At 39.7% G+C, this 26244-nt stretch overlaps 1 pseudogene; it reads left to right on the top strand.

Moving 5' to 3' along the window:
* Positions 1 to 20407: 20407 nt before the first annotated feature.
* The window catches only part of LOC148778245 (protein CFDP2-like), an 81302-nt pseudogene continuing 75465 nt past the window's right edge, over positions 20408 to 26244 (top strand).

Genomic DNA, 26244 nt, shown 5'->3' with positions numbered 1-26244 from the left:
CTATTATATCCATAAACTGGGTGTTAAGATTATTTGACCCCAAAATGATTTGTAAAATTTAAGAAGCCAAAGTTCAACGGTTCTATGAAGAACTACAAGACCTTTTAGAAGTAACACCCAAAAAAGATGCCCTTTTTATTATAGGGGACCAGAATGCAAAAGTAAGAAGTCAAGAATCGCCTGGAGTAACAGGCAAATTTGGCCTGGAATGAAGCAGGCCAAAGGTTAATAGAGTTTTGCCAAGACAATTCACTGGTCATAGCAAACACCCTCTTCCAACAACACAAGAGAAGACTCTACACATGGACATCACTAGATGGTTAACACCGAAATCAGATTGATTATATTATTTGCAGCCAAAGATGGAGAAGCTCTAAATAGTTAGCAAAAACAAGACCAGGAGCTGACTGTGGCTCAGATCATGAACTCCTTATTGCCAAATTCAGACTTCAATTGAAGAAAACAGGGAAAACTGCTAGACCATTCAGATATGACCTAAATCAAATTCCTTATGATTATACAGTGGAAGTGAGAAATAGATTTAAGGGACTAGATCTGATAGATAGAGTGCCAGATGAACTATGGATGGAGGTTTGTGACATTGTACAGGAGACAGGGACCAAGATCATCCCCATGGAAAAGAAATGCAAAAAAGCAAAATGGCTGTCTGAGGAGGCCTTACAAATAGCTGTGAAAAGAAGAGAAGCAAAAAGCAAAGGAGAAAAGGATAGATATAAGCATCTGAATGCAGAGTTCCAAAGAATAGCAAGGAGAGAAAAGAAAGCCTTCCTCAGTGATCAATGCAAAGAAATAGAGGAAAACAACAGAATGGGAAAGACAAGAGATCTCTTCAAGAAAATTAGAGATTCCAAGGGAACAATTTATGCAAAGATGGGCTCGATAAAGGACAGAAATGGTATGGATCTAACAGAAGCAGAAGATATTAAGAAGAGGTGGCAGGAATACACAGAAGAACTGTACAAAAAAGATCTTCACGACAAAGATAATCACGATGGCGTGATCACTAACCTAGAGCCAGACATCTTGAAATGTGAAGTCAAGTGGGCCTTAGAGAGCATCACTATGAACAAAGCTAGTGGAGGTGACGGAATTCCAGTTGAGCTATTTCAAATCCTGAAGATGATGCTGTGAAAGTGCTGCACTCAATATGCCAGCAAATTTGGAAAACTCAGCAGTGGCCAGAGGACTGGAAAAGGTCAGTCTTCATTCCAATCCCAAAGAAAGGCAATGCCAAAGAATGCTCAAACTACTGCACAGTTGCACTCATCTCACACGCTAGTAAAGTCATGCTCAAAATTCTCTAAGCCAGGATTCCGCAGTATGTGAACCATGAACTTCCAGATGCACAAGCAGGTTTTAGAAAAGGCAGAGGCACCAGAGATCAAATTGCCAACATCCGCTGGATCATGGAGAAAGCAAGAGAGTTCCAGAAAAACATCTATTTCTGCTTCATTGACTATGCCACAGCCTTTGACTGTGTGGATCACAATAAACTGTGGAAAATTCTGAAAGAGTTGGAAATATCAGACCACCTGCTCTGCCTCTTGAGAAATCTGTATGCAGGTCAGGAAGCAACAGTTAGAACTGGACATGGAACCACAGACTGGTTCCAAATAGGAAAAGGAGTACGTCAAGTCTGTATATTGCCACCCTCCTTATTTAACTTCTATGCAGAGTACTTCCTGAGGAACGCTGGGCTGGAAGAAGCACAAGCTGTAATCAAGATTGCCGGGAGAAATATCAACAACCTCAGATATGCAGATGACACCACCCTTATGGCAAAAAGTGAAGAGGAACTCAAAGGCCTCTTGATGAAAGTGAAACGGAGAGTGAAAAGGTTGGCTTGAAGCTCAACATTCAGAAAACGAAGATCATGGCATCTGGTCCCATCACTTCATGGGAAATAGATGGGGAAACCGTGGAAACAGTGTCAGAAGATGGCAGAGGAATAGAATGGGGAGACCACTTTCTACCCCACAAATTCATTGAAAGAACATTTGAATGATGAGCAAATTCCACAAAACAACTTCTGAATGCTGGTAGAGGACACCAGGCACCCAGAAAGTTAGCCCATTGTCTTCAGAAGGAAGTAGGACAAAATACAGCAGATAAAAAGAGAGACAAAAGAGTTAGGGGCAGAGATCTGTCCCAGGGAGGGAGTCATAAAAGAGGAGAAATTTCCAAACACCAGGAAACCCTCTCATTGGCAGGTCTTTGGGGAGTTTGGGAATCCCAGCAGGCAACATAACTGGGAGGAAAAATAAATAAATAAATAAATAAAACCCACAGATTACATGCCTAATGGCAACTCTCAGTAGAGAGGTAGCCCAGACGCTCTCATCCACCACCAACAAGCGGGGGCTGAACAGGGAGGCGCGGGGGATTGCTTAGGGTAAGGACCAGGACTGAACGCCCTGAGGGCAATCTGAGGGAGCTAACGTGAGATAGCAACCCGAACTGTGGGAAAGCTAGAGAGGGAGAGAGAAAAAAAAAGAGAGGAAGCTTTCCCGCTAAAAGCCGTAACCTAAGGTACTGCTGAGTTGCTCACAGAAGAAAGGACTGAGTGAATACCAGAGGAGAGCTAGCCAGCAGTAGACCAGATCTTCCCCCATTGGAGGCAGGGAGGCAGGTGGGCGGCAGCCAGAGCTGGAAGGCAAGGGGCCAACTAGGCGCCAGAGATGGCACCCTCCACCAAACTGTGAGAAGACTCCCAGTTGCCAACCAAGTCTTCCTGGGATCCTGGACGGATGACATCCACTGGGAGGGTTGCAGCCAGAGATTAGCTCCCCAGAAGAGACAGATGACACACCTGAGATGGTCTCCTGCTGCGCACCCAGGAAACTGAGTGGCTGGGATGGGTGAGGTGATAAAACACAGGGCTTCTAAGGAGAGTGCTCTTGCCAAGCACCTGGTCACCTGAGCTACTCAGACCTGGGAAGGGCACAAAACGCAGGCCCAACCGAATCTGTGCCTTTGTGGAGTACCCGAGAACCTGAACCTGAGCAGCTTAGACCTGAGAAATGCACGCAACCCAGGGCCCGCTTTAGACAGATCCCCTGAAGAGCAACCTGGAGCCTGAGCAGTGTAGACTGGGAAAGAACACACGCCATGAGTGGGGGCAAACCCAGTGTGGCCAAGACATTGCAAGGACTCCCCACACACGCCAGTGATATTTGTTTGCAGCGTTCCTCCCTCCCCACAGCAGGACTGAACAAGTAAGCCTAAATAAGTGACCACCTTTACCTCTTTGTCTCAGGCCAGAAATTAGTCACTGAAGAGACTTGCAAACAGCAGAGGCAAAAATAAACAGAGGGAACTGCTTTGGAAGTGACAGGTGCAACAGATTAAAACCCTGTAGTTAGCACCAACTACATTGGAAGGTGCCTATAGATCTTTAGAAGTATAAGTTGGAACAAGGGACTATCTGAAACTGAACTGACCCCACACTGTCTGAAACAGCTCCAGAGATATCCCTAGATATGTTTTTACTATTATCATTTAAATTTTTTTTTTAGTTTTAAGTCCTCTATTACTCCTTTAATTTTCATTTCTATAACCTACTATTACCTTGCCAAAAAAGACCATATTTTTAAAGTAAACTTCATATATATATTTTATAACCTTTGTGATTTACTTTTATTTTAAATTTATTTGTTTTAATTGGAGGCTAATTACTTTATATTATTGTATTGGTTTTGCCATACGTTGACATGAATCTGCCCCGGGTGTACATGCGTTCCCCATCTTGAACCCCCCTCCCACCTCCCTCCCCATCCCATCCCTCTGGTTCATCCCAGTACACCAGCCCTGAGCATCCTGTATCATGCATTGAACCTGGACTGGCGATTCGTTTCACATATGATAATATACATGTTTCAATGTCATTCTCCCAATTCATCCCACCCTCGCCCTCTCCCACAGAGTCCAAAAGACTGTTTACATCTGGTCTCTTTTGCTGCCTCGTATACAGGGTTATCATTACCATCTTTCTAAATTCCATATATATGTGTTAATATACAGTATTGTTGTTTTTCTTTCTGGCTTACTTCACTCTATATAATAGGCTCTAGTTTCATCCACCTCATTAGAACTGATTCAAATGTATTCTTTTTAATGGCTGAGTGATACTCCATTGTATATATGTACCCAAGTTTCTTATCCATTTGTCTGCAGATGGACATCTAGGTTGCTTCCATGCCCTGGCTATTATAAACAGTGCTGCGATAAACATTGGAGTACATGTGTCTCTTTCAATTCTGGCAAACTAGTTCAACCGTTATGGAGAACAGTGTGGAAATTCCTTAAAAAACTGGAAATAGAACTGCCATAGGACCCAGCAATCGCACTAGTGGGCATACACACTGAGGAAACAAGAATTGTGATTTACTTTTGTCTGTTTTTTCAACATTGTATTTTTGAGTCTACCCTCTACTCTAGATTTTTAATCTTTGTTCTTGGTATTTGTTATCAATTTTGTACTTTAAGAATCCAATCTTCAGTACTCATTTTTACTTAGGGGTGTGATTACTGGCCTGATTGCTCTCTCCCCTTTTGACTCTCCTTTTTCTCCACCAGCTCACCTCTATCTCCTCCCTACCCCTTCTCTTCTCTACCCAACTCTGTGAACCTCTTTGGGTATTCCAAGCTGTGGGGAACACTTAGGGAACTGATCACTGGCTGGATCTGTCTCTCTCCTTTTGATTCACCCTCATCTCCTCCTGGCCACCTCTCTCTCCCTCATCCCTCTTCTCTTCTCTGTGTAACTCCGTGAACATCTCTGAGGCATCCAGACTGTGCAGAGCACATAGGGAACTGACTACAGCTCTCTCCCCTTTTGATTCCCCCTCTTCTCCTCCTGGTCACCTCTATCTCCCTCATCCCTTTTCTCTTCTCCATGTAACTCTGTGAACCCTGGGTGTCCCTCATTATAGAGATTTTTTTCTCCATTAACCTGGATGTTTTAACATCAGTGCTGTATGGATGGAGAAGTCTTGAGGCTACTGTAAGAATAAGGCATAAAAAAAGAGGCAGGAGGCTTAAGTCCAAAACCTGAGAACTCCTCATTCCAGGGAATATTAATTGATAAGAACTCATCCAAAAACCTCTATACCTACATTCTATACCTCTACACCTACACTGAAACCAAGCTGCACCCAAGAGCCAACAAGTTCCAGAGCAAGACACACCACACAAATTCTCCAACAACATAGGAACATAGCCCTGAGATTTAATATACAGGCTGTCCAAAGTCACATCAAACCCATAGACATCTCAAAACTCACTACTGGACACTTCACTGTACTCCAGAGAAGAAATCCAGCCCCACCCACCAGAACACCTATGCAAGCTGCCCTAACCAGGAAACCTTGACAAGCTACTCATCCAACCCCACCCACGGGGAGGAACTGCCACTAGAAAGAGGAACCACAAACTTCCAAAATACAGAAAGGCCACCCCAAAAAATGAAAGAGGAGGAGATAGTGAGTCTACTTGAAAAATAATTCAGAATAATGATAGTAAAAATGATGCAAAATCTTGAAAACAAAATAGTGTTACAGATAAATAGCCTGGAGACAAGGATTGAGAAGATGCAAGAAAGGTTTAACAAGGACCTAGAAGTAATAAAAAAGAGTCAATCAATAATGAATAATGCAATAAATGAGATAAAATACACTCTAGAGGGGACCAACAGTAGAATAACTGAGGCAGAAGATAGGATAAGTGAGATAGAAGATAGAATGGTGGAAATAACTGAAGCAGAGAGGAAAAGAAAAAAGATTTAAAAGAAATAAGGACAACCTCAGAGGCCTCAGGGACAATGTCAAACGCCCCAACATTCAAATCATAAGAGTCCCAGCTCAGTTCACTTCAGTCGCTCAGTCGTGTCTGACTCTTTGCGACCCCATGAATCACAGCATGCCAGGCCTCCTTGTCCATCACCAACTCCCGGAGTTCACTCAAACTCACGTCCATCGAGTCGGTAATGCCATCCAGCCATCTCATTCTCTGTCATCCCCTTCTCCTCCCATGCCCAATCCCTCCCAGCATAAGAAACTTTTTCAGTGAGTCAACTTGTCACATGAGGTGGCCAAAGTATTGGAGTTTCAGCTTTAGCATCAGTCCTTCCAATGAACACCCAGGACTGAGTGTTAGAATGGACTGGTTGAATCTCCTTGGAGTCCAAAGGATTCTCGAGTCTTCTCCAACACCACAGTTCAAAAGAATCATTCTTTGGAGTCCCAGAAGACAAAAAGAAAGGTCATGAGAAAATACTTGAGGAGATAATAGATGAAAACGTCCCTAAAATGGGGAAGGAGATAACCACCCAAGTCCAAGAAACCCAGAGAGTCCCAAACAGGATAAACCCAAGGCAAAACACCCCAAGGCAGATATTAATCAAATTAACGAAGATCAAACACAAAGAACAAATATTAAAAGCAGCAAGGGAAAAACAAAAAATAACCCACAAGGGGATTCCCATAAGGATAACAGCTGATTTTTCAGTAGAAACTCTTCAGGCCAGGAGGGAGTGGCAGGACATACTTAAGGTGATGAAGAAAATAACCTACAACCCAGATTACTGTACCCAGCAAGGATCTCATTCAAATATGAAGGAGAAATCAACAGCTTTACAGACAAGCAAAAGCTAAGAGAATTCAGCACCACCAAACTAGCTCTTCAACAAATACTAAAGGATCTTCTCTAGACAGGAAACACAGAAAAAGTGAATAAACTTGAATCCAAAAAGACAAAGTAAATGGCAATGGGATCATACTTATCAATAATTACCTTAAGGTAAATAGGATGAATGCCCGAACCAAAAGACAAAGACTAGCTTAATGGATACAAAAACAAGATCCCTATATGTGCTGTTTACAAGAGACCCACGTTAAAACAAGGGACACATGCCGAGTGAAAACGAAGGGTTGAAAAAAGATATTTCATGCAAATGTAGACCAAAAGAAAGCAGGACTAGCAATACTCATATCAGATAAAATAGACTTTAAAATAAAGGCTGTGAAAAGAGACAAAGAAGGACACTACATAATGATCATAGGATCACTCCAAGAAGAAGATATAACAATTATAAAAATATATGCACCCAACATAGAAGCACCACAATATGAAGGCAAATGCTAACAAGTATGAATGGGAAATTAACAATAACACAATAACAGTGGGAGACTTCAATACCCCACTCACACCTATGGATAGATCAACTAAACAGAAAATTAGCAAGGACCAGTTAGACCTAATTGATATCCACAGGACAATTCACACGAAAACGATGAATTTCACCTTTTTCACAAGTGCAAACGGAACCTTCTCCAGGATAGATCACATCCTGGGCCATAAATCTAGCCTTGGTAAATTTTTAAAAAATGAAATTATTCCAAGCGTCTTTTCTGAACACAATGCAGTAAGATTAGATCTCAATTACAGGAGAAAAACTATTAAAAATTCCAACATAAGGAGGCTGAACAACACTCTTCTGAATAACCAACAAATTACAGAACAAATAAAAAAAGAAATCAAAATATACAGAGAAAAGAATGAAAATGAAAACACAACAACCCAAAACCTATGGGACATTGTAAAAGCAGTGCCAAGGGGAAGGTTTATAGCAATACAAGCCTACCTCAAGAAACAGGAAATAAGTCAAATAAATAACCTAACTCTACACTTAAAGCAACTAGAAAGGGAAGAAATGAAGGACACCAGGGTTAGTAGAAGGAATGAAATATTAAAAATTATGGCAGAAATAAGTGCAAAGGAAACAAACGAAACCATAGCAAAAATCAACAAAGCTAAAAGCCAGTTCCTTGAAAAGATAAATAAAATTGACAAACCGTTACCCAGACTCATCAAGAAACAAAGGGAGAAGAATCAAATAAACAAAATTAGAAATTAAAATGAAGAAATCACAACATACAACACAGAAATACAAAGGATCATAAGCGACTACTATCAGAAACTATATGCCAATAAAATGGACAACTTTTAAGAAATTGACAAATTCCTTGAAAAGTATAACTTTCCAAAACTGAACCAGGAAGAAATAGAAAATCTTAACAAATCCATCACAAGCTTGGAAATCGAAATTTTAATCAGAAATCTTCCAGCAAACAAAAGCCCAGGACCAGATGGCTTCACAGCTGAATTCTACCAAAAATTTAGGGAAGAGCTAAAACCTATCCTACTCAAACCCTTCCAGAAAACTGCAGAGGAAGGTAAACTTCCAAACTCATTCTACGAGGCCACCATCACCCTAATACCAAAACCAGACAAAGATGCCACAAAAAAAGAAAACTACAGTCCAATATCACTGATGAACATAGATGCAAAAATCCTTCACAAAATTCTAGCAAACAGAATCCAACAACACATTAAAAAGATCACACATCATGACCAAGTGGGCTTTATCCCAGGGATGCAAGGATTCTTCAATATTCACAAATTAATCAATGTAATACACCACATTAACAAATTGAAAGATAAAAACCATATGATTATCTCAATAGATGCAGAGAAAGCCTGACAAAATTCAACATCCATTTATGATAAACCTTCAGAAAGCAGGCATACAAGGAACATATCTCAACATAATAAAAGCCATATATGACAAACCCACAGTAAACATTATCCTCAATGGTGAAAAACTGAAAGCATTTCCCCTGAAGTCAGGAACAAGACAAGGGTGCCCACTCTCACCACTACTATTCAACATAGTTTTTGAAGTTTTAGCCACAGTAATCAGAGCAGAAAAAGAAATAAAAGGAATCCAGATAGAAAAAGAAGAAGTAAAACTCTCACTGTTTGCAGATGACATGATCCTCTACAAAGAAAACCCTAAAGACTCCACCAGAAAATTACTAGAACTAATCAATGAATATAGAAAAGTTGTAGGATATAAAATCGACACATAGAAATCTCCTGCATTCCTATACACTAACAATGAGAAAACAGAGAAATTAAGGAAACAATTCCATTCACCATTACAGCGAAAAAATAAAACACAGGAATAAATCACCTGAAGAAACAAAAGACCTATATATAGAAAACTATAAAACACTGGTGAAAGAAATCAAAGAGGACACAAATAGATGGAGAAATATACCATGTTCATGGATGAGAAGAATAAATATAGTGAAAATTAGTATACTACCCAAAGCAATCTATATATTAAATGCAGTCCCTATCAAGCTACCAATGGTATTTTTCACAGACCTAGAAGAAATAATTTCAAAATTTGTATGGGAATACAAAAAACCTGGAATAGCCAAAGCATCTTAAGAAAGAAGAATGAACCTGGAGGAATCACCTGCCTGACTTCAGGCTATACTACAAAGAAACAGTCATCAATACAGTATGGTACTGGCACAAAGACAGAAAAATAAATTAATGGAATAAAATAGAAAGCCCCGAGATAAATCCATGCACTGATGGACACCTTATCTTTGACAAAGGAGGCAAGAATATACAGTGGATATAAGACAATCTCTTTAACAAGTGGTGCTGGGAAAACTGGTCAACCACTTGTAAAAGAATGAAACTAGGACACTCCTTAACACCATACACAAAAATAAACTCAAAATGGATTAAAGATCTAAAAGTAAGACCAAAAACTATAAAACTCTTAGAGGAAAACATATCAAAACACTCTCTGACATAAGTCACAGCAGGATCAACTATGACCCACCTCCCAGAGTAATGGAAATAAAAGCAAAAATAAGCAAATGGGACCTAATTAAGCTTAAAAACTTTTGTACAACGAAGGAAACTATAAGCAAGGTGCAAAGACAGCCTTCAGAATGGGAGAAAATAATACCAAACGAAGCAACTGACAAAGAGTTAATCTCAAAAATATACAAGCAGCTCATGCAGCTCAATTCCAGAAAAATAAATGACCCAATCAAAAAATGGGCCAAAGAACTAAATAGACATTTCTCCAAAGAAGACATAAAGATGGCTTAATGAACACATAAAAAGAAGCTCAACATCACTCATTATCTGAAAAATGCAAATCAAAATCACAATGAGGTACCATGTCACACCAGACAAAATGGCTGCTGTCCAAAAGTCTACAAATAATAAATGCTGAAGAGGGTGTGGAGAAAAGGGAACCCTCTTACACTATTGGTGGGAATGCAAACTAGTACAGCCACTATGGAGAACAGTGTGGAGATTCCTTAAAAAACTGGAAATAGAACTGCCATATGACCCAGCAATCCCACTGCTGGACATACACACCGAGGAAACCAGAATTGAAAGAGACACATGTACTCCAATGTTCTTGCAGCACTGTTTATAATAGCCAGGACATGAAAGCAACCTAGATGTCCATCGGCAGACGAATGGATAAGAAAGTTTGGGTACATATGCACAATGGAATATTACTCAGCCATTAAAAAGAATGCATTTGAATCAGTTCTAATGAAGTGGATGAAACCGGAACCTATTATACAGAGCGAATTAAGTCAGAACGAGAAACGACAATATAGCATACTAACACATATATATGAGATTTAGAAAGATGGTAATGATGGCAGCAAAAGAGACACAGATGTATAGAACAGTCTTTTGGACTCTGTGGGAGAGGGCGAGGGTGGGATGATTTGAGAGAACAGCATTGAAGCAAGTATATTATCATATTTGAAACTGATCACCAGTCCAGGTTCAATGCATGAGACAAGGTGCTCAGGGCTGGTACACTAGGATGATCCTGAAGGATGGGGATGGGAAGGGTGGTGGGAGGGGGATTCAGGATGGGGAACGCATGTACAAACATGGCTGATTCATGTCAATATATGGCAAAACCCACTACAATATTGTAAAATAGTTATCCTCTAATTAAAATAGATAAATTTAAAAAATTAAGCAAATAAATTAATTAAAAGTAAAAAAAGAGATATGGTTAAATATGCTTTTAAAAAATTGGGACAAATATTAAGTGAAGCAATTCTTACTATTGCTTGGAAATTTTAAGTAAGTATTGAATCCTAGATAATTGTTATCATTTCTTTGTATCTTAATCTAAATGGCATCTGCCTTTTCATCAAATTTAGATAAATAATTATGCTATTTTAAAATTATTTCTTTTTCAGATGAATCATATATTTTTAAGAAAATGCTGTTGGTTTCTTAATTACTTGTGCCTGAAAAATTGTAACATTGATATAGTTAGGTCCTACTTGAAGGAGGTGGGGGTTCAATCCCTGTGAATGGAAGATCCACCGGAGAAGAAAATGGCGCCTACTCCAGTATTCTTGCCTGGAGAATCTCATGATCAGAGGACAAGTGGGCTACAGTTTAATGGGACAGCAAAGAATTGGACATCACTTCATGGGAAATAGATGGGGAAACAGTGGAAACAGTGTCAGATTTTATTTTGGGGGGCTCCAAAATCACTGCGGATGCTGATTGCAGGGATGAAACTAAAAGACGCTTACTCCTTGGAAGGAAAGTTATGACCAACCTAGACAACATATTAAAAAGCAGAGACATTACTTTGCCAACAAAGGTCCGTCTAGTCAAGGCCATGGTTTTTCCAGTGGTCATGTATGGATGTGAGAGTTGGACTGTGAAGAAAGCTGATCACTGAAGAATTGATGCTTTTGAACTGTGGTGTTGGAGAAGACTCTTGAGAGTCCCTTGGACTGCAAGGAGATCCAACCAGTCTATTCTAAAGGAGATCAGTCCTGGGTGTTCATTGGAAGGACTGATGCTAAAGCTGAAGCTCCAATACTTTGGCCACCTCATGCGAAGAGTTGATTCATTGGAAAAGACTCTGATGCTGGGAGGGATTGGGGGCAGGAGGAGAAGGGGACGACAGAGAATGAGATGGTTGGATGGCATCACCGACTCGATGGACATGAATTTCAGTGAACTCTGGGAGTTGGTGATGGACAGGGAAGCCTGGCGTGCTGTGATTTATGGGGTCGCAAAGAGTCGGACACGACTGAGCGACTGAACTGAACTGAAGCAACTAAACAACAATGACAATTGTCTATCTTGTAGTAGATACAGTTTACAAAGATTTTGCAAATTTGAACCTATAGAATTACATAAAATTCATTTTCTAGATCTTATCATCTGATGGAAATTCCTGTTTTTCATTTAATCTCACAATGTCAGTATTCTAGAGAGCTTACAACTCATCCAATACATTGTTTCTAAAATTTCTCTTTTTCTATTATCTCACCCCATGAATAAAAATTTAATTATATTTAAATTTTTCATAACAAGGAAAATTAATTCTAAAATACATGATTTTGTGGGGGTTGGGTCGAGTTTTGAAAGATCACAAGCCAATGTTGTAGATAAGAATTTTCTAATCCTTCAAGAATCTATTTTTGCCTGCTAGGGAGCAATAATACCCCCAATACCCCCAACCAGAATGTATAATCTAGTCCGATATTCTTATTGTGCAAAAGAGGAAATGGATCTTTGAGAGGAAAGTAATTTGGTAGCTAGATGAGATACAGGACCTTATTTGGGGGCTCTTGTGTCACATTTCTTCCCCAAACTCTACCAAGGTTCTCCATCTCAGGACTGAGAGGGCAGGTCTGAGCAGTCAGAATATGCTACAATGGGCTTTGAACCCCTCTATGGCACAAGGTTTCGTGTGAACATGGTAGGACAGCACAGAGGCACAGTGGGCTCTTCATTTCCAGCTGATTTTCACCTGTAGATTTGACAAAAAAGAAAGACTTCATGGGAAGGGTCTGAATCAACATTGATTGTTGCTCAAACCAACAGGTCTTTGAAATTCAGACCCAGTGAACATAATATCTGGACTTCTTAGACAAAGAATCTGAAAAATCAATATCTACTGTTGATAGCAAAAGTAGTCCTTAAAACCAATTTCCTGCTCTCAGAATAACCAGAGGAGCCAAATTTCTAATAGAAAAAAAAAAAAAGAAAGAAAGAAAAGAAGTTCTTTTGCTTTAGGACTGACCATTGAAACCCTTTCCACCTTTGGAGAACTTGACTCTGATTGGACAGGCTTTATGACTGCACACCTCTGAATAAGAGCAAAGCAGAGGCAGATTGGTACAGAAGCATTTCCTGCTTCTCTTTTTTTGCTTGCGGGTAGTCCAATATGTTCTTAAGATAAAGCACTCAGAATCAGATTAAAGGCAAAACAGGTAGCATTCTTGAGGTGTAATAAACAAGGTTGGTACCAAAAACATTATGGTTATGGCTGAGAATTATCATGAAGAATGGTGGGGTATTGAAAAATAAACTATTTGGATGCCAGGTTCAGTCATTTATTTAAATGTTATTGCCACTCTGCCAGTCCCAGCAGAGTTTCACTCTCACATTTTTAATATCAAATAACTTTGAACAGCCCATATACAAATTTCATAAATTGAAATAACTCATTTTTGCAAAGCAACCTTAGGTTTTTTCATTTGCTAGCTGATAGCAGTAACTCCAAGATAATGAGGCACTGGTGAGAACCTCAGTCCCAGCCTAGCAGCTTGCTTGTTTGGTGGTGGTGGGCTGAAGGAGGTCCTTTACCTCCTAGGGGTAACAGTACTCAAAGTCTTCTCTTCTGTATTGGCATGCAGGACAATAGATATGGAACAAAGGGAAAAAAAGAGAGGAGATGTCTTTTGATCTTGGAGGCCCTTCTAGTGCTGTTATCTATGTAAAGCGGGGTTTAAAAATGCAGGTGGGCAAGAGTTGCCCATGTACTACACAAGATGAGCACTAAATTTTACTTATAGATCAATCAAGGAAGAGTGGCTGAATGGTATCTCCAGTTCAAAAATCAAGATTTTCTTTTTTAGACCAGTTTATCTTACAGTATTAAGGAACTCTATTTTATCCTCTGATTTCAGGTGCAGAATACTCCTTAATGTTAGTGTGAGCAATTTGTTTGTTGGTTAACCTCTAGTGACTTCATTTTCTAAACTGAATCACTGCTTTAAAGGTGCAGATAGAGGAAACTGCATTATTCTCCGATGCCCACATGACATTGTCCAGAATCCTAAGTCAGCTTCCCACAGTTCTAGGGCCTAGCACTGCTGATTTATTGATTCCTTCAGCTGTCAATTGACCTGTGTGTGTGTGGAGAGAGGGGAAACAGAGAACTTGGGCCATATTCTTACAGATTCCTGTGCACCTCACAAATACGATGATTTTCTATGTGTTTCATGATATATAAAAGACTAGCAACCTCTGACCTAAGCCCTTGTGGCTACACATTTTCCTGGTACTATCAAGGTTTAAGGACAGCAGTTCAGTTTGTCCCAAGAGCAGAATGGTTGCTCACAAATAGGACAGTGGGGCTGTAGGTGGTGATCATATTTGTTAGGTGTCTCCAATGTGCCATCCAACCCTCTGTTGAGAAATTCACATTCAGTATTTCCCGTGATCCCTATTACCTGTATGACACATATGTGATTATATTCATGAATATAATTATGTTAAACCTTAACCCAAAAATAGAGGTTCTAGGAATTTAAGCCACCTGTTCAAATTTACCTAGTCAATAGAGAGAAGAAATTTGTTCAAATCCAGTTTGTTATATTCTAACAACCGTCCTTCAGCCATAGACAAGCAGTGGTAAGATATAAGTATATGGAAAGGTCCTTCAGCTAATTTTTCTTCTAATTCCAAGCCTTCTGAAAGTGGGGTTAAATCTCTGTCTTCTTCAAAATCCCCAGAACACCAAGATCATCTGGTAACAAGTAATAAAATTGTTAAAAAGAATCTTGACTTTAGTATTTCATTTTTTAAAAAAGCAAAACCAATGATGATTCTAGATAGGGATGGAATTTATGTCAGAAAAAAAAAAAAAGCTGATTTTTCACAATACAAAATATTCTGAAACAAGTTAGATAATTTAAAGATAGATTCGATTAGTTTAAAACATGATTGATTTGCAAATCCAGGAATATATTTCATAAAATAATGTACATTCAAGTATCTACTTAATGTCTTTGGAGGAATGTGTGATGTCTAGGCCCATGATATATACATAGAGCACAAAAATGCAAGAGGTTGGCTGTTAGAACCAGAGTTCAGAGGATCCATGTAGCCTGGGTGATATTTTCTACTCCAGGAAATTGAAATTCCACACACTACCTTTAGCTGAGAAATTGAAATTCAGTTGTAAATAACACTGAAATCTAAAATAATGAACAGAACACACAGGGGAAATATGGGTGTGTTCAGCAAAACCCAGAACACTGGAAACACTCTTTAAACTCCAGATGTGCTAATTTTAAAGTCTATGAAGAAGAAGCAGAACTTTAGCCAGTATATATCAAGGATACAGAAATCTGTTTGTTTGTTTGATTGTTTTTTGAGGGAAACCTAAGGCTTAATCTTAATAATGACTCAAGTGCTAGAATTCATAACTAAAGTCACAGAAGAGTGAAAGTAAAGTTAGAGACACTTCTGCACAGGTCTAAACTTTGGAAGTGATTTTTCAAGGGAAATACCCTGTTCTTCTTTGTTCCACTGCCAGAGTAATGCTGGATGGACCACTCGTGACCCTGGAGGTCTTTTGTGAGTTTGAAAGCTGCCTAGATTTTTTCCTTCCTTCCATGTACAAACATTAGACACACAGACGCACACACACTAATATATTTTCAAAGAACAGAAACTTCTCACACTGTCTGACTATTTTGGGTTGGATATATGAGAAACTCAAATTTCATGGAAAATCAGGCAAGAATCAACATGATCACTGAACATTCTCCAGAAGGCTGGAGCAGCAGCAGTGGGGGATTTTATGCTAATAGCACCCATAATCCCATGCTAATTTATTTTATCAAATTTAAGCAAAGGCTTCTCTTTGACACTAGGGACCTTCCATTCTTTCTCTGGGTCCTCACAGTGAGCTCGAATCCATTTAGCAGGAGAGTTTGCCAAGAATATAAATGAATAAAGCAGGATTAAAGGGAGACATGATTATAACCAATTCCTTAATCCCAGTGAATAATTAATGATAGTGATTCACTGTTTTGTTGAAATCTTCTTACATTTGAATAATAAATAGCTTCAAAATAAACTTTCTGTGAAAACCAACTGAGGGAAACTTCTGGTTTAGTGGAGCTCTTCTTGTAGGTATTCATTTTACTGAGGCAGAATCTGGAGAAGCTGCCTTATTTGACATGCTTTTCAATGAATATTTCAGGTTGGAGTAATAATTCCACTAATCATGAAGATCTCACATATTTAATTATCAAGTGTGGGGAGATCATGAGGATGGGAAAAGTTTTAAAAATCATTTTTTGAAGTTAAATATGATTTTGGTTTAAAACTCAGATCATTTAAAGCAGACTTTTTGGTTGCAGGATTATTCTTTTTTATAGTGCTAGACTGTGCCACAGATTGAAGGACCCTGCCCACTAAATGTCCATCATTTTCCACAATCATTGTGACAGGCAAAAACACTCCCTCAGATTAAAGAAGTAAAACAGTCACTTCCTAGTCTCATGAAGTTTCCTACTTCAGTTGAGATAAAAGTTACGTTAAAAACCCTTGTCTCTACAAAAATTCCATTAATTTTAATATGAGTCTAAATCTAATAGAATTTCACAGCGGTTGCTAACATAATTTGTCACAGAATAGGTGAACAATTTTGTCCCGGAATTTTCAACATTAGTAAATTTTTTTTCCTCTCATGGTGACAATATATAGAAGACCTCAGAGCTGTTTAATATTTGTGGGGTCCCAGACACATTTTTTTCTGAGGCCCCATATATGTAAATCATTTGATTTTAAAAATACATTCCAAAATGCATGCACCTATGTGAGGTATAGTGATTTATTAAGGATGTTTTAGGATAATGAGTAGAAAAGAGGTACTTAAATATGTGCTTCCTGTCCAATCAGTGCACGAGAAGAGTATTTTCATATCTACCACCAAGAGAAAAAGGTGAGAGATGTGAATCTTTGAAACCTTTTATTATTGAAGCAATATTGGTCTTCATGCCTGCACATTTTCCCCATAGAGTACCGTTTGTTCAGTATTGGTTACCTCGTTATATATGATGCTGCATTGTCCATCGTGCCACCTGAAAATACTACTGTATTTCAAGGATTCTCACTCATTGATGGCAACCACAAATGCAAATCTTATTTAGGATATGCAGGAAAATTGGCACAATAATGTTTAAATTTATCACTCAGAGTTTCATAGCATTGTTGTTATTTAATCACTTAGTGGCATCTATTCTTTTGTGACCCTATGAACTGTAGCTCACAAGGCTCCTCTGTTCATGGGATTTTCAAGGCAAGAATACTGGAGTAAGTAGCCATTTCCTTCTCCAGGGGACCTTCCTAACTCAAGGATCAAACCTGTGTCTCCTGCATTGCTTGGATTCTTTACTACTGAAACAGCAGGACATTACTTTTATAACATGAACAGATCTAGCAAACATATGTATTCTTGAACACTTCAAGCAGACTTCACTGCATCCCTAGAACGAGCTCTCTTTCAGTGTTAACTCTTCTTCTATTTTCCACACATCACCACCTATGGAGAGAAGAACAAAAAGAGTGACATATGTGCTCACGGAATGTTCCCTTCCCCTTTGTCCAATATGATAGACTGAATGCTGCTGCTGCTGCTAAGTCACTTCAGTCGTGTCCGACTCTGTGTGACCCCATAGACGGAAGCCCACCAGGCTTCCCCTTCCCTGGGATTCTCCAGGCAAGAACACTGGAGTGGGTTGCCATTTCCTTCTCCAATGTGTGAAAGTGAAAAGTGAAAGTGAAGTCGCTCAGTCGTGTCCGAACCTTAGCGACCCGACGGACTGTAGCTTACCAGGCTCCTCCGTCCATGGGATTTTCTAGGCAAGAGTACTGGAGTGGCTTGCCATTGCCTTCTCCGATAGACTGATTAACCATCTGCAAATAGATCACAAATAGATTACCTACATAGGCTCCACATGCTATCACAGGTGTTCTTATAAAAGCGAAGAAGAAGAGAATTAACTCAGAAGAGAAGGCACTGTGACCATGGGGGCATAGATTGGGTGATACAGCCACCAGTAGTTGGCAAGTCAAAGAATAGAATGTTCCTTAGAGTCTGTAAGTAGCTTGGCCTGCTGACACCTTGATTTCAGACCAATGAAAATTATTTTGTATTTTTGTCCTCAAAAAGTATAAAAGAATGTGTTTTTTTGTTTTGTTTTGTTTTTGTCTCATGTTACCTAGTTTGTGGTAGTTTGTTATAGCATCCTTAGCCAATACATCCAACATGGCTTAACACTGACCCAGGAAAGCAGGATGTTACTACATTAATTTGAGCCAAGTTAGGATATAGTTTGAAAGAATCCATTGGTATTATGGAGCAACTGTCTTGAAAACCCTCAGAGAATTTAAGCACAACCATTTAGGGAATATTGTCTGACCCAAAGACCACAGGGTTAGTGCCAGTGGTAAGGGGTATAAGGATAAGAGATTTCTACCATGATCCTCATCGCCCTCTGGTTCTGGATGTCAGAGACAGTATTACTGCCAGAACTAATGCAAGGCCCTCATATATAGGTGAAGCCCAATGGTCAGAAAGAAATAACTGGTAGCTCAGATGTTTGAACTCGTGTTCCTATGTGATTGAGTGCCACCCAAAATTAGTGGGTCAACACCATTCTTACAGTCAATTCCTATACAATACTGTAAAAGAAGTATCTCATCTGCCAGGAACAGCAATTCACTTGGTGGACCATTCTCCTGGAACAAGTTCTCAGACATGGGCTAACAAAATTCCATAGACATGAGTCCTGGCGCACTTTGGGGCAGCTGGTTAACTCCATACAGGGGATAAAGCATCATAGGGTCCCCACACATAAGAGAAAATAGGTCCATGGACCACTTGTTTTCCAAGTGGGGCACCACTTGGGGCACCTTGTGAGGATGACACTGATGGCTCTAGCTTGTCCCAGACATTGGAAGAGGACTTGGAAATTTCAAGGAAAGCACTCGATAGCTGCAGAGGTTGGGTCCCTTGAAACACAGGGTTTGGGATAATGGCTCTGCTTGTCTAAGTCTAAAAGGAAGTACTGGAATTCATTAGCATCCTAAAGGGGTAAATTAAATGATATAGAGGAAGATCAATCTTCAGTTTAGATAAAGTTGAAATTGTACATGGCTGCAGGTTGGTTCCTTCAAAATGGCCTAATTCAATTTGAATCTTTTCTGTGGATCAGTGTTAATTACTTGGGGTTTAATAATCTCCAAATAGATAGAATTTAGAGTTTATTGAAGGTTTTTATATATTGAAACTACAAATTAACTTCTAGCTCTAATTATTTACTCAAGTGTTTATTGAGAGTGCATTGTATTTACAATATTGTGTCGAATTCTCTGATTAAAAACAGGGAAAATATTAAATTCAAATCTTGCTTTCAAGGACCTTATAATCTATGTAGAAGAAATAAGAGGGACTAATAAAACATTTAGAAATCCAGCCTTGACTATAAGAAAGACTGTTTCATAAAATTAATTCCTCTGTGTATGTGTGCACATTCATGTATATGTAGACAATTTAATTTGTCAAGTGCATCAGTTAAAAGGTAAAATTGTGAAGAGATTTCTTCCACTTTTTTTTTTAAACTATTAGCTCACATTTGCTTTGAATTATCTGAACCTTCAGGCTACCCTTATAAATGAAATATAATGTGTATTTTATCCACAATTCTGTAAATTATAAAAAAGAATGAAGCACTTAAAGCCACTTAACAATCATGCCAGGAGAAGCTGATGAGCTATCTTAACATGTGAAAACTTGCTGTTGCCAACTCCCCTCCATTCCAGAAAAGTACTGTCTATCTTGAAACTGCCAAACACAGGAAGTAACCACTCAGTAGAATTTTTTATTTTGTACACTCAAGAAGAAATGGGCTCTGAGTATCTTCCTTTACCTGAGAGATAAGACACTGATCATTTTGCTGACTCTCTCAGTTGGAAGGGAGCCAGGAAAATAATGGCTATCTGAGGATCTTCAAAGATTTAATCTTGGAGATGAGTTTTTTGCAGGGCTCAATTCCTTTTGCTTTGCCAACCTGTCTACTTTCTGAAATGGCCATTAGCGTGCAGGTATCTGACAGAGGTATACACCCACTGAAAGCCAAGTTACTGAACTACATTTCTGTAGAGCTCAGCTGTACTTGCTGAACTCTGCTGCCTGGGGTTCCTGCAACCAAGTCCAGACCTACTGTTGATTCAGTCCAGGCATTTGTACAGCCCATATACACACACTGTGGGGCACAGATAGGAGGGCAGGAGGCATCGAGGGGGCAAGAACAGCAAGTGTGAATGCAGAGCTCCAGTGGGAGTATAGTTTATTCAACATTTATTCATATACTCATCACTCAACCAGACTAGTTTTTGAGTGCTCACTATATGCAAGGCACTATTCTACATGTTTGAACAGAACACGGAACGACACAGAGATACTGCCCTCGTGGAGCAGCATTTAAGTGAGGAAAACATAAGCAAACAATACAAAAACATATATAATTACCAGGGGGGAAGAATGAGGGGAAGGGATATTTAGGGAGTTTGGGATAAACATGTACACAGTGCTATGTTTAAAATGCATAACCAACAAAGACTTACTATAGAGCACAGAGAACTCTACTCAGTGTTATATGACAGCCTGGGTGGGAGGGAGTTTAGGGGAGAGTGGATACATATATATGTATATATACATAACCACCTAAGTCCCTTTGCTGTCTACCTAAAATTATCACAACATTGTTAATTGGCTGTACTCCAATATAAAATAAAAAGTTAAAAAATATACATACATATAAGATCAAGTCAAATAATGATAAGGGCTGTGAGGAGAAATGTAGCAAAGCAAGATAAGGTAAGACATCTCATACGCTAGTAAAGTCATGCTCAAAATTCTCTAAGCCATGCTTCAGCAATATGTAAACCATGAACTTCCAGATGTTCAAGCAGGTTTTAGAAAAGGCAAAGGCACCAGAGATCAAATTGCCTACATCCACTGGATCATGGAGAAAGCAAGAGAGTTCCAGAAAAACATCTATTCCTGCTTCATTGACTATTCCAAAGCCTTTGATTATGTGGATCACAATAAACTGTGGAAAATTCTGAAAGAGATGGGAATACCAGACCACCTGACCTGCTTCTTGAGAAACCTGTATGCAGGTCAGGAAGCAACAGTTAGAACTAGACATGGAACCACAGACTGGTTCCAAATAGGAAAAGGAGTACGTCAAGGTATTATATTGTCACCCTGCTTATTTAACTTATATGCAGTGTACATCATGAGGAACGCTGGGCTGGAAGAAGCACAAGCTGGAATCAAGATTGCCAGGAGAAATATCAATAACCTCAGATATGCAGATGACACCACCCATATGGCAGGAAGTGAAGAGGAACTCAAAAGCCTCTTGATGAAAGTGAAAGAGGAGAGTGAAAAGGTTGGTTTGAAGCTCAACATTCAGAAAACAAAGATCATGGCATCTGGTCCCATCACCTCATGGGAAATAGATGGGGAAACAGTGGAAATAGTGTCAGACTTTATTTTTTGGGCTCCAATAGCACTGTGGATGCTGATTCAGTTCAGTTCAGTTCAGTAGCTCAGTCGTGTCTTACTCTCCGCAACCCCATGAATCACAGCACGCCAGGCCTCCCTGTCCATCACCAACTCCCAGAGTTCACTCAAACTCATGTCCACAGAGTCAGTGATGCCATCCGGCCATCTCATTCTCGGTCGTCCCCTTCTCCTCCCCCCCCCAACCTTTCCCAGCATCAGAGTCTTTTCCAGTGAGTCAACTCATCGCATGAGGTGGCCAAAGTATTGCAGTTTCAGCTTTAGCATCAGTCCTTCCAATGAACACCCAGGATCGAACTCCCCTAAAATGGACTTGTTGGATCTCCTTGCGGTACAAGGGACTCTCAAGAGTCTTCTCCAACATGCTGATTGCAGCCATGCAATTAAAAGATGCTTATTCCTTGGAAGGAAAGTTATGACCAACCTAGATAGTATATTAAAAAGCAGAGACATTACTTTGCCAACAAAGGTCCATCTAGTCAAGGCTATGGTTTTTCCAGTGGTCATGTATGGATGTGAGAGTTGAGCTGTGAAGAAAGCTGATTGCCAAAGAATTGATGCTTTTGAACTGTGGTGTTGGAGAAGACTCTTGAGAGTCCCTTGAACTTCAAGGAGATCCAACCAGTCCATTCTAAAGGAGATCAGTCCTGGGTGTTCACTGGAAGGACTGATGCTAAAGCTGAAACTCCAATACTTTGGCCATCTCATGCAAAGAGTTGACTCACTGGAAAAGACTCTGATGCTGGGAGGGATTGGAGGTGGTAGGAGAAGGGGGCAACAGAGAATGAGATGGCTGGATGGCATCACCGACTCTATGGTCATGAGTCTGAGTGAACTCCGGGAGTTGGTGATGGACAGGGAGGCCTGGCGTGCTGTGAATCATGGGGTCGCAAAGAGTCAGACACGACTGAGCCACTGAACTTACTGACTGACTGCAGCAGCTATAATGGGGCTTCCCACGTTGTGCTAGTGGTAAAGAACCTGCCTACCAATGCAAGAGATAGGAGACTAGGGCTCGATCCCTGGGATGGGAAGATCCCCTGGATAATGGCATGGCAACCCACTCCAGTATTCTTGCCTGGAGAATCCCATGGACATAGGAACCTTGTGGGCTACAGTCCATAGGGTCTCAGAGTCCAACACGACTGAAGCAACTTAGCATGCACACCTACAAGTTGATATAGTAGAGAAATCTGCTACAAACTCAGTGACTTAGAGAATATAGAAGTTCATTTCTCACTCACTTGATAGTTTAACATCAGTGTTCTAGGTTGTTTGAAAACTAGGCCCCACATGCCAGTTAAGAATCTAGTTTCTTTGTTGCTTCCCAGTGCCTGAGTACCTTGTTGTTATCTGTATAATTGTGATTGGGTGGCCACTGAGACTTAGATAGAAGGAAGAGGAATGATAGCAAAAAAGATAGCATCCCTAGGGTGAATGGAGCTTGGTATGGAGCATTTATCTTCATTTCAGAGAATCTTAATGAAAGTTTGCCAGCTGTAGAGAGGGGAAGATTCTATAGAATAACTGGGCAGGCCTAATTCTACAGGGAAAAAAAAGGATCAGTTTTTGCAAGTAGCAGGCTCTACTGCACAGAGTAAAGGATGGAGTAATGGGGGATGACTTTTAGATAGGATGATAAGGGAAGTTAGCTCTGAGGAGATGATTTTTAAAGTGAGACCCAAATGAAGTGAAGAAGTGAACAATGTATCTGTCTGAAGAAAGAGTATTCTGGACAGAAGGAACCCAAAGCACAAGCAGCCAGAGAAAGAACAAAGCTCAAGAAGCTGACTTTCTTGAGGAAGGAGGTTTACGGAGATTTAATTCAGTTAATGAGTAGGAGAGTAAGTTGCTTGGTGTCAGATCAAGAAGGGCCTTGGCCTTAATATCGTTTTGGAATTAATTCTCCATTGTGATGACATAAAATGGAAGGAGAAAAGACCTTGAAGTAATGTTGGCCAAACATGGAACATAGGTGAGCAGTGGAGAGCAGCTGTGAAAATGTTAAAACCTACTTCTTCATGTGAAATGCATTGATTCTGTGGGCATCAAATGAGGAGAGATTCTTTTTAAGATCTTCCCTTTCAACTGTTGCTGTCATGTGTTTTCCAAGAAAAGAGGTTTTACTTCTCTGGGTTTATGTTGTTCATTACCAAGAACAAGTATTGAAATGTTCTTTTAACTGCCACCATCGTTCAAGAAAAAGATTACGGAAAGTACTTTAGCCTACAGTATTTACAGCAATTCCTCACACTACTTAACATTTTATTTATACTAATGAAAAAGCACTTAAATTCATTTGTATAGGCAGCTCTTTCTGAGAGACTGAGAATAACGAATATGTGCTATAAATATATGAAAATGACTTATTTCATTATTCTTCTAATAGTTGTTCCTGATAAGAATTTAAAATACAGACTGATGTTTTGCTTTAATGTACTACAAAATTCAAAATTTATATAGTTTTTCCTTGCTAATGAATGCCTTTACCCGTTATTATCTAAGCAGTCTGCAAGTGGTAAAAAATTAAAATCTTAATATTTCTTTTCAATATTGGACATCACATTAAGATAAAGGGCTCACTTCTCTTCTTACTTTAACAAGCACACAAAAATCAGACCTTCAAGAAATTCTTCTGCTCCATGGTTTTTCCATTGCATCCACCTTGGCAATACCCCAATTCTAATTAAACATAATTATCTACACTATCTGAGCCTATATCCCAGGGCCCATCACTAAGTGCTGCTGGAAAAGAGAGCAACAACAAAAGCAAAAAATCCTGTCTTTTGGAGTCACTTTTGGACCTTACAAAATTCTGATCCTTAATCAATTTTCCTATATGATCTAAATCCACATAACTGTTTCCAACTTTCCCCATTTTCTTCAAATAGTTCAGCCTTATATATACTTCCTCACTCTCAATAAAGAACTTATTCCCTCAGCCTTATATATACTTCCTCACTCTCAATAAAGGACTCATTCCCTTCTGACTAGCATACAGAAACTCTATATTATCTGACACCTAATTTTCTAATCTATACACATCATCCCACTCTTGGATTTTTTTTTTCCCCACTTGTTTGGGTGGAAGAGGTGCCTTTTTTTGTCAAGGACTAATCCTTAACTTATGTGCTAGTTTTCATCCTCTCTAGTCTCCCTAAGAATTGTGCTCATTGATCAATGCCTCTATTTCCAAAAGTTTCAGTCTCTCCCTCTCTGATGGCTTTTTCCTATTAGCTCTTTAGAGTTTCTCCTATTTTTATATCCTGTCTCCCCCGCATTTTTAGAGAGTTCATTAGTGTTCCCATTTTCTTAACACTCTTTCATTTCTGAGATGGATAATCTGGCATCTTCCTCCATTCTGCCTCTGAAACTGCTGTCTTCAAGGTCACCAATGTTAGTTTGCTGCTAAAACTAATGGACACTTGTGGATAACTTTTAAGTTGCCTAGCGCCTTGCTACTCACAGTAATTCCCTAAGTGTCAGTATCATCACCTGGGAACTCGGAAATGCAGAATCTCAGATCACCCCAGAGCTACTGCATCAGATTCAGGAAGCAGAATTTCAGGAGATTATGTTTTAACAAGCTCTCCAGGTGATTCTCACCCTCACTATAGTTTAGAAATTACTGGTCCACATAAATTAAATTTAACAGTTCTTCCAAATCCCACATGCAATCCAACATTGTTCAACCCCAGGTATCTGTAACATGGCTAAACATTCCTCCAATCCATGTACTTTTTCCTTGGGATGGATAGATTGTGTGTAATGGACATCAGTGTCCCCTTTTGGACAATACCTGATGACTGTGATTTTCCCTACCTACAGGAAGTCTCTTGCTTTTAGTAATTCAAGATATAGGTGGGAAGTAGATACCAACCCCAGAAATCCCACAGCAAACTAGGACCCTCTCTTCTATTGTGTTCTACCCTTTGCTCACTTGTTTTGAAACATAAATAAGTTTTCTCCTCACTAGTCAAATTTTTACAAATCTATTAATCAGCAGTAGGCATTTATCTTCATATGTTATTGGCTCTTGTATGAGTCAGTGTTTTAAGCTATGAGCAATGAAACAAACTCTGGTTAATTAAGTAGACAAAGAATTAATTAAAATGATAGTAAAGAACTCAATAAATAGATGGAAGGGCTGATCAGAGGCTTATGGAAGCTTCCTGACTGGAGAGACTGACTGAGGGGAAAACTGGGTCTTGTTCTGATTGGGGGTGGATGCTCAGTAAATCTTTAGTTCAATTTTCTGCTGATAGGTGGACATGTGCTTCCTCCCTGCTATTTACCTGGGGTCAAACCACGGTGGAAGCAATGAAGACAATGGTGACCTCCTTCAAAATATCCCATGCATGTACTGCTACACTCAGTACAATCCTGCAGCAGGCCACCACTGACCCATGCCTCTGTTGGAGATTTCTGGGCACTCCCTAACAAGGCTGGGCCAGTCTTGTGGGGTTACTGCTCCTTTCTCCTGGGTCCTGGTGCACACAAGGTTCTATCTGTTCCCTCTAAGAGCCTATTTCCCAGTCCTGTGTAAGTTCTGGCAGCTCTCTTGTGGGGTTAATGGTGACCTCCTCAAAGAGGGCTTGTGTCATACCCAAGTCTGCTGAATTCCAGAGCCCTTGTCCCAGAGGCAGTCCACTGCTGAACTGTACCTCCACAGG

This window comes from Moschus berezovskii, chromosome 4 (genome assembly GCF_049115385.1).
Source record: "Moschus berezovskii isolate FMDL1 chromosome 4, NW_MosBer_1.0, whole genome shotgun sequence".
Taxonomy (NCBI): domain Eukaryota; kingdom Metazoa; phylum Chordata; class Mammalia; order Artiodactyla; family Moschidae; genus Moschus; species Moschus berezovskii.
The sequence above is the reverse complement of the archived record's forward strand: the minus strand, read 5'-3'. Positions and strand labels throughout refer to the sequence as shown.